A 10368-nucleotide genomic window follows, 5' to 3' on the forward strand; every position below is an offset into this window, starting at 1 on the left:
ATATACTAAATAGATTGTTGTGATTATGAAAGCTTAAATATTTTCTAGTTTACTCCTTGTTTTCAATCAATATCAATTTCTCATGTGCTAAAAAGGGTAAACTAAACTTAATAATTCAAATTTTTCTATATCACAACTAATAAACTAAGAGTGCAATTCAAGCTAAATATCTAAGATATATACAGCCCAAAGTGCAAAATGTAATAAAGTAGAAATAAACAAAAATACAGTAAAAGAAAATGTGCAAGTACTGAAGGGAAAATAAGATAAAATAAAATAAAATAAAAATACAAGAATGAAGCAAAATAGGATGAAAAGGTCTAAAATAGTTCAACAAGATAAAATCCGCCAGAGATGGCGACCTCCCCACACTTATATCATAGCATCGTCCTCGATGCTCAGTCAAACCGGGTGTGAAGGGTCATCGCCACCTGAGGGGTATGTGGCTGTTGGCTCTGTAGGCTCTGGTAGTGTAGGAGCTTGTGGCTCTGCCTGTATAGGGGCCTGTGCTGCTGCAGACTGCTCAAGCTGAGGCTCCTCGTGCTGGGGCTCCTAGTGCTGATCCTCTGCCTGTGCATCCTCCTCCTGCTCATCCGCCTCCTCCTTAGAGGGCTCCGATGGTGTGTCAGGCTCAGAGGGGATGTCAGTATGGCCCGACCTGATCATCAGCTTCAGATGCTCATAGCGGCATTTACTGTGACGTTCAGACCGCTCATAACGCCACTGGTTGCGACGCTCCATCTGATCCAGGCACTCAAAGAGTCGGTGCACTAGGTGGTAGATGGGTTGGGAAGCGGGTGATGGTGCTGTGGATGTGGGTGGTGCAGCAGGTGCTGAAGGGGTTGCAGAGGATGTGGTTGCATCAGCGGAGGCAGTAAGAGATGGTGGTCTGTGGCCTAAAGCTTCGAACCACTTGCCATGTGGAATAATCTTTTTGTATTCGGCAGCTGGTGGCTTCTTATCCTCAGGCTCCCAGGGTACCTTAACCCGGCGGGCCATCTGGGTAATCAGATAGGGGAATGGTAGAGTGCCTCGAACATGAACCCTAGCCATGTACTGCCTGATGAACCGTGGAAGGTACAGGTCTTTGCCTTCCATAATGCACCAAATGAGAATTATCATAGCAGCTGGCACCTCTGTCTCGTGAGTGCTTGGCATAACATAATTACTCAGGATTTGTTGCCATAGCCGAGCCTCATCATTAAGATAAATAATCTTTATGCCCTTTGGATTTACTGTCGACTTACCCATAACCCAGGGAACAGCAGGATCAATGGCTATGGTGCGCTTCACAACCTCCCAATCAAAGCTCATAAACGTCATGGACTCCTCAGCCTTCTGATAACCATCTGGCTCGTCTGATTTAGGCTGGAAATGGAGGATATCCTCTATGGCCTCCTCAGTAACCAGGATCTGTTTTCCTCTTAGTTGTACTGCATCCAGGGTCATCTTGTAATAGTTTCAGTAGAATTCCTGGACCCAGGATGCATTAACCTCAGTCAAATTCCTTTCTAGAAAGAACCATCCTCTCTGTTTGATCTGCTCTGTAGTGTATTGCTATAATGCAGGTGGTATTCTGAGGGTCTTTTCCAAATATAGGTGCCTCTTATCAGCAAAGACCTGATATTTCAGTTCACAGTAGCGATTTGCAAACTTGATAGGATCATTCGCAGGCACTAGTTGATCTACTTTTTCCTGCGGAGTGAAGTTCTTCTCACGCCAGGAATCATCATGCAGAGTATCTGACAGAGCGACAGATGACTGTCCTCTTTTCCTTTTACCCGTGCCGGCTTTAGCCTTGCCTTTTCCTGTTGGATCAGACATCCTGAAAACCAGAAAGTCCAGGATACAATTTATCAAACTAAAGTAGAAAAACAGGAAGGCAAATAGTATGCAAGCAATATAGAAGTGAGTCAGAAAGATATAGAATTTTAGACTGAATGCAAGATAAAATTCAAAGAATTCAATCAAAAATCACAATCCAAAAACTATTAAATGAAATGTAGGATGCTTGTTTTAGCAAGAAACAACAATAAACATGCCTTGAAAGGGGTGAAAGGAATTAATGTAAAACTAAGAGAGAAGTTAGGAGGTTAAGGAAGTCAAGAGTTAAAAAGGTAAGTTAAAATTAGTGGCATGGTACTGGAGTTCCTAGTTAACAGAAGTTTACAAGTTTGAAGAACAAGCAACTCACGTTCAAGCAAAGAATGCAGATTATTGATGACAAATTAGGTAGTAAAGAAAGCACAAAGAGAAATAGAATCATCAACAATGCAATTCAATGAAGTAGGGAACCAATTGGAATGGAAATGCTAGCCCAGCATCTCATGAAATGGCTTTCATGTAAACCAAGTAAGCCACAATGTCAAAAGCATGAAAGTCCATTTATGAGTGGAAGTTAAGTAAAATAGTATTTCAGAAAAAATTGGGCAGCATTCTAGCAGTAAAAGGAGCATTCCCGAAAAATCAAACAACAAAATAATCAATGCAAGCAACAGCAATTTCAAACAGAATTAACATCTTATATGAATCGCAGAACAAGTTGTACCAAACCAGCAAGTAATATGGCAGTGAGCAGAAATTTGAATCAATATAAACTCAAAGTAGATTACTAACCAAAAGCAACAATCAAGCACGGTTGAGTTTAAAGATACAAGTGCGGAATAAAATGGAAGAATTGGAATGGAGCACTTGATGAAGGAAAGGAAATTTCAGAAAAGCAGCAACAGGAATCATGCAATAAGTCAGTAATTTCAATCAGCACATGAAGTACAATATATAGCAACAGCATGAAGAACAGGGTAATTCATGTGACGCAGACATTATAAAGTAGAAGAAAGTAGCAGTCTAGTCCCAAAATCAATCAAGCATTTTGGATTTCCTAAGAATGTTGTATCAATTGAAAATAATATAACCATGTGGAAATTTATACTGATAAAGCGAATAGGCCAATAAAATAGCAATAAGCAGCGAGTTCATAACCAATTGAGTGCAGGCAGCGTGCTTTCTTTGAGAAGAAACAAATTAAAGGCTGAAATATGGTACTAATGTAGCAAAAACAAGCAGTTCAGAAAAGAACAGCAATCAGCATGGTATAGGAACTCAGAGCAACAATGTCAGTCAGCAATAACAAAATCAACTTATGTGAATTGACTTTATGAAGCAAAACAGTATCAAACAGCAATGGAACAGCTAGCCAGCAACATTAACAGCAAAGCAATGGTGAAAATAAGATAATTCAAACCAAAGCAGGAACGGGGCAATTATCAGACGTAGAATCCTCTAACCACAACCTAGCTACCTAACAACATGTATTTCTATCTAAGCCTAACATTTAGAGTAAATAATTAACAAACTAGAATTAACAACACAAATTAATTAAAGTGGGGAGGAAACAAAGCCATGGAAGCATGGGAACCTGGAACATGGTAGAAGAGAAGGGTGCTGGAAAATGGAAAGGGAGGAAGACAGTGGCGCCACCTAGTAACGGTGGCGGAGACGATCCTTGCGGTGGCACAGGGTGGTGCGGCAGAGGCGCGGCAGTGAGGGTCGGGGCAAGGGGGTTGAGAAGGGAGATAAGGCAGAGAAGAGGAGAAGAAAAGAGGAGGGGGTGGTGTCAGCGGCGGTCTAGGGTTTCCTGCGGTGTGGTTGCTGCGATGGAGGTTTGGTGGTGAGTTGGTTGCTGCGATGGAGGTTTGAGGGAGGAGAAGGGGGAACGTTGAGAGAGGGGAGGGGAAAAACACGCGAGGGGGGCTAGGGTTCTCGCGTCAGGAGGTTATCAAAATTTAAATCCATGCGTACGCGTGGATCACGCGTGAGCGTGGATGAGGCAAAAATCCATCTACGCGTGCACGTCATGGACGCGAACGCGTGAAAAGGGAATAATAAAGATGACGCATACGCGTCGACCAGAATTGTGCTAAATGCACGAGTCCAGCATCGTTTTGGCGCAACTCTCTATTCCATTTGAGGGGGCAAAAATTTTCATGCGACGCGTGCGCGTCGCACACGCCCACGCGTGATGTGCTAGAATGGAATTGACGCGAACGCGTCATGGACGCATACTTGTGAGCCAATTTGTGCTTACAGCACACCAGCCGCAACGATTCCAGCCCAACTTTTTGTTCGTTGGATGGAGACGCCGATTTGGGATCGACGCCCACGCGTGGCCTACGTGCTCGCGTGGTGCGCCCCTTTTTTTATTATTTTTTTATGCAGTATGTAGAATGCAGAATGTAGATGCTGAAGCAGGTGTTATGAACGAACATTAAGAAGAATAGAATAAAATAAAACTAAGAATAAAACAAAACAAAATAAAACTAAGACTGAAAAAGAACGATCATACCATGGTGGGTTGTCTCCCACCTAGCACTTTTAGTTAAAGTCCTTAAGTTGGACATTTGGTGAGCTCTCTGTCATGGTGGCTTATGCTTGAATTTATCCAGAAATCTCCAACAATGTTTGCAATTCCAATGGCCTCCAGGGTCCCAAACTAGGCACATAAAGCCTTCGAGCATGTTAAAGCAAGTGACCAAGCTCTAGGAGTGTTGGTTGCTAGACTAAATTCCGGGGTCCCAAACCTTGCTGTTGCACCTGTCTTCGCTTTGATCTACATTGTTCCGACCGGGTGGTGCGCAATCTGAATTCTCACTGAGATAACCAAACATCATCCGAGACCCATTCAATCGAGTTCTATACCAATCCTTGTACTTCAATTTGGAGCGTGGAACCATATTGAACCTTGCCAACTCCTGTTACTAACCATCTCCCTCTTACTCTTAAAGCCACAAAGAGCTCTAAGCTGGCCATCTGTTTCAAGTAAACCATATTCAAATGGGAAAGTAAAGATAAAGACTAAGGATTTTACCCACTTGAAGTTTGTATTGGGTGGTAATGGCGTTGGGAGAGGTGTTTCCAGTGGTCTTTCAAGCTCCACTCCTTTGTACTCTTCTGTGAATTCTTCCATCTCCTTGAAAACCTCTTCAACTGCAACTACGTCTTGATCAAATTCTTCGACTTCTTCCCCATCACTCAAGTCATAAGTTGGAGGTTGAGAAAAGTTTACCTCCACATCATCTTCATATTCACTTGGGGAAGGTTCTTCAAGCTCAAGGAGTTCAATTGCGGATGCAAGTGTATCACTAGGAGAGCTTGATTCATGATCATCATTGCCAAGGGAACTTGATTCTTGATCTGTTCCATCTAATTCTTCATAAGGCATATGCCTCGGAGGTTGTTCACTATCCTCCTTAGCATCAATTTCAAACTTTTTGGCGAAATTCTCTACAACTCTCGATTTCCATGGAGGTTCAACATCTCCTAGGTCTTCAACCATTTCCTTTTCTTCAATGATTACGGCTTCCTCCAATTGTCCCAATACAAAGTCATGTTTCTCATTGTCCACTAGAGTTTCTAGTGTCTCATTCATGCTACGTTCTTCATTAGATTCTCCACATGAAGCTATGGGAGTTTTTTGAGTGTCCAACCGCTGGGAGGCTAATCGATTTACTACCTCGGTCAAGGCAGCCATGAATTCTAGTACCTTCTCAGTCATCCTTTCTTGCCCTTGAAGAAGTATACCAAGGGTTTTATTCATTGGGGATTGGGGTGGTTGGAAGGGTTCATCACATGGGAAAAATGGTTCATGATAGGAAGGTGGTTCTTCTTGATAAGGATAAGGAGATGGTATATATTGAGGTGGCGGTTCTTGGGAGTAATTGTGTTGGAATGGGGGTGTTTGGTGGTAAGGTGCTTGTGAATATGGTGGTTCAAAGCTATGTTGAGGAGATGGTTCATAAGCATATGGTGGGGCTTGTTGGTAACTACAAAGGGGTCGACCATACCCGTCATCTTGGTACACATTCTGGAATGGCTCTTGACCATAGAAATTTGGTGGAGGTTGGTTGTCATGAAGAGGTCCACCATAACTATTGTCTTGGTATGCATCATAGAATGGTTGTTGGTTATAGCGCATTGGAGGGGGTTGTTGCCGAAAGGGTTGATCAAATCCTCGTGGCTCTTCCCATCTTTGATTATTCCAACCTTGATGGATGTTCGCATTATAGCCCCCATTCCCTACAACAACATTGGAATCAAACTCATAGCGAAAGGGGTGAGAATTCATAGTAGCAAATAAAAACAAAAAATAATAAAAATTAATGAAAATAAACTCCTAAAACTAGAAACATTAATAAAGAAACGAAAAAGCAAATATTTACAGTAACTAATAATAAGGCACACATTTGCAATTCCCCGGCAACGGCGCCATTTTTGACGAACAGATTTTTACTAGTATAGAATTTCACAAATAATATCTCGTTGAAAGTATAGTTTCTAAACCAACAAGAATCCCTTCGTACAAAAAAAATTGTTTGTCACTAAAGCAAACCCAATAAAATTAATAACCGAAGTATTTAAACCTCGGGTCGTCTCTCAAGAAATTGCAGGGAGGTGTATTTATTATTAGTTATAGAAGAAGTATCTTTTTGGGTTTTTGAATAATGAACAGGAAAAGTAAATTGCAATAATTAAAGTAATAACTAAAAAAGCTCTTAGCAAGGTATGAGAACTGGAAATCCTATCATAGTTATCCTTATCAATTGTGATGAGAATTGTTCATTACTCCCACTTAGTTAACCCTTACTAAATAAAGAAAAGTCAAGTGGACTAATCAATTTGATTCCTTAAGTCCTAGTCAACTCCTAAGGAAAGACTAGCTTTAGATGGATCCAAATCAACCAGCAAATTCCAATTATCAATCAACAAAGGAGTTTGATAACTCAAGCGTCACCAATTACTCAACCAAAACCAAAAGGAGAGAAATCTAAATATTGAAAGCATCAATCACATAAATTGAAGAAGGCAACCATAAATCTGAAATACCTCAAATTGCATTAAATAAAGAAATCAAATCTAACATGGGGTTCATAAACCAAATTGGGAAAATAAAAAAACTAAATTAATAGAATAAATAAAAGTAGAAGAGAAACTAAATTAAAGGAACATTGAACCTGGAATGGAGAAGAAGTAAACCTAACCTAAGAGAAATCCTAAATCCTAAAACCTAGAGAGAGGAGAGAGCCTCTCCCTCTAGAACCTACATCTAAAACCTAAGATTATGAATAATGAATGAATGATTATTGATTCTCCCATTCTCCAGCCTCTATTCTGTGTTCTTGGGCTTGGAATTGGGCCAAAAAGGAGCCCAGAAATCACCCACAGCGCTTTTTGCAACTTTCTGCACGTGGCGCATGTCAGGCGTATGCGTAGGTCACGCGTGCACGTCATTTGGCGAAATTCCTTTCCACGCGTACGCATTAGTCACGCGTACGCGTCGCTCGTGTTCTGCACTAGGCACGCGTCCGCGTCGTCCATGCGTGTGCGTCGCTGCCAGTTTCTCAAAACTTCATTTTCTCGCGTTCCTTCCACTTTTGCATGTTTTCTTTCCGTCCTCTAAGCCATTTCTGCCCTATAAAGCTTGAAAATACTTAACACACAAATTATGGCATCGAATGGTAATAAATAGTATTAAAAAATTAACAGTTTAAAGGTCTAGGAAACATTTTTTAACTATATCACAGAATAATGAAGGATTTGTAAAACCATGCAATTTGTATGAATAAGTATGCAAAGACTTGATAAAAACCACTCAATTGAGCACAAGATAAACCATAAAATAGTGGTTTATCAAAAACCTATACCCCTCAGCACACTTGTGCTAGAGAATTTGGCAGCAACATGGCAAGTAAGAAATGGGTGACAAAAAAGTTGGAAAAAAGGCTCCGAACTCAATCTCACACTCACTTGGACTTAGTCTAGATGGCTAGACCTATTGTTTCTATATCAAATAACAAACTTTCTAATACCACATTTAAGACCCCAGAGACCAGGTAGAAGCATCATATATATGTAACTTTTATTAAGAAAAAATAAACTATCAAGCAATCAAATAAATAGCAAATAGCACAAGCAGGTATTAAAATCTATGTTCAAATAAAGCACAGTAGTAACAGTAATGTTAAATGAATTCCAATTCCATGCATCAAGAGCATACAACAAATGGAATGAACAATCCAACTTTTGGTGGATTTAGGATTAAATCTACTTTCTAGCGGCCAATGATAACAATTTCAGTATTTTACCTCTAAAATGGAATCCTTTGAATACATATAAGGCTGCCACATAGCTGCAAAGTTTCCAAAACATGAAACCTCAGTTTTGATACCTCAAGGAGTGGATGTTTATGCCTCAAGCATTTACCGAGGAGATGGCTGAAAAAAGCAGGGGAAAAATATGCACTCATCTGTAAAAGAGTTACTAACAACAGTTATCAAATCCCAAACGATGATAAAGAAAAAAATAAAGGAAATGCAGATTTAAACTTAGCTTATCCACCAACATTGTTGCGTCCCACATTACTTCAATATTTTTTCATTGCAAATGTATGTTTATGGAAGCTAGGTACTAAATTCAAACTAAACAAATAACAGAATGAATTGCCATTTACTGACTGCAATTCATTTAAGACATTAGTATCAAGATTGGTCAAGTAAAATGTTAATAGATTTTATTTGACACAATTTCCTTTTCCAATTTCCTTTTTTTCCTACAGTTTAATTTAAAATTCAATTTCTTCATTAATTGTTTCAATTGTTCCAATTTGGGTGTTGTTTATGTTATATATTATGATGATGAGTATGGCAGACGGCAGATTTGGGTCAAAATTTATGATCTTATTATTTTTTTCCTAGTTGTTGGTTCCTTTTGGAATTTGCACTGTTTGTTGATTTTTGAGGGTTTTATGTTCTGTTATTGCTAATAAAGATTTAGGTATGCAATTATTTTTGAAAATTATGATTCTATGTTTATTGTGAAGTAAGCCTTGGATAATGTTTTGATTTATTGATATCTTAAGTAAGCTTTGAATAATGTTTTGATCTATTAATATTTGAAGGCCTCATGTTAATTGTCAATCTCTTTATTCTGTATGCATGATTTCAAACTTATAACAAGGCCTTACTGTTCAAAGAGAAGACTTGATCATTAGCAAGTTCTGAGACTATTCATACTTCAGAGGCTTAAACACAAGGTTCATTAATAGTTTAACTGCCTAATATTACTAAGCTATCACTTCTAAGTTTTTTTTCTGCATACTTTGATCTTGTTCTATTCCTTAAAAAAAAGGGAAGGGAAGGAAAGCTTATGTTGCTGCTTATTTTTGTTATGGTTCATATACTCATTACCAACAATTTTATTTTTTGGATTCTTATTTTTGTTATGGTTCATCTATTGAGAGCACCATAGCATTCCATTGGTCTTGTTCTATTCCTTAAAAAAAAAGGAATGAAAATTTATGTGGCTTCTTATTTTTGTTATGGTTCATATACTCATTATCAACAATTTTATTTTTTGGATTCTTATTTTTGTTATGGTTCATCTATTGAGAGCACCATAACTTTCCACTGGTTGAAGACGTATGCAGGGCACCAATGATTGTATGGAAATATATGAATTTTCTTGTGATGTCATGCTAGCAACCTCTTGATCACGCTCCCTAGAGTTTCAGTTTCTCTGTCTGACCTGCTTGAGAGACCAAGTTAGTTGTAGCTTTCTTTATATCTTCCAACTTCTCATACTTAGTGTGAGCAGCCATAATTTTTCTCTCTTATAAATAAAGACACATCTAAGCATTAAAGACACATCCAAGCATTAGCGGATCATATGCTGGGAGGGTCAACTGAATTAGATAGATCAAGGCAGCCTAATCCATCTAAAGACCCTGTGGTGCCCACTGATGCTGAGCCTGACTAAAATAATAACTAATTGATTTGTTTTTAAAATGCTTCTTAAATCCTTTAGTCAAATTTCCTACTTTTTGCATAGGTGACTGTGAAGCTGTCAATATTTTGTTGAAATTAGATGCCTAAAGCATGGTAACTACAATGCATTGTGGTGTTGCATATTACAAGCCTTTTATTTAGCCATGTTGTCTGCCTGTGTGATAAGTCCATATTTGACGATATATTTTGACTTGATTTGAATGGATTTCATCACATAAACTCACACTTAAGCACTCAAATAGCATACTTTTGTGTTATCTCCCTAATTTGGACTTAAATATGAAAACATGTGTTTTTGTGCTTAAATTAGTGATTTTGATTCCACTTTCATGCCATTTGATGCCATGATATATTTTGTGAGTGATTTCAGGTCATTTTGGTAAGATTGGCTAGGCAAAAGTGGAAGAAAGCATGTAAAAGGGAGAACACATGAAGAAAATAAGGAAAAGCACACACAGACAAGTGTGCATGCGCACAAGTACGCGTGCGTACGCACAAGAGGGAATTTGTATGTGTGCGTGCGCACAAC

Source organism: Arachis ipaensis, chromosome B06, assembly GCF_000816755.2.
Source record: "Arachis ipaensis cultivar K30076 chromosome B06, Araip1.1, whole genome shotgun sequence".
Taxonomy (NCBI): Eukaryota; Viridiplantae; Streptophyta; class Magnoliopsida; order Fabales; family Fabaceae; genus Arachis; species Arachis ipaensis.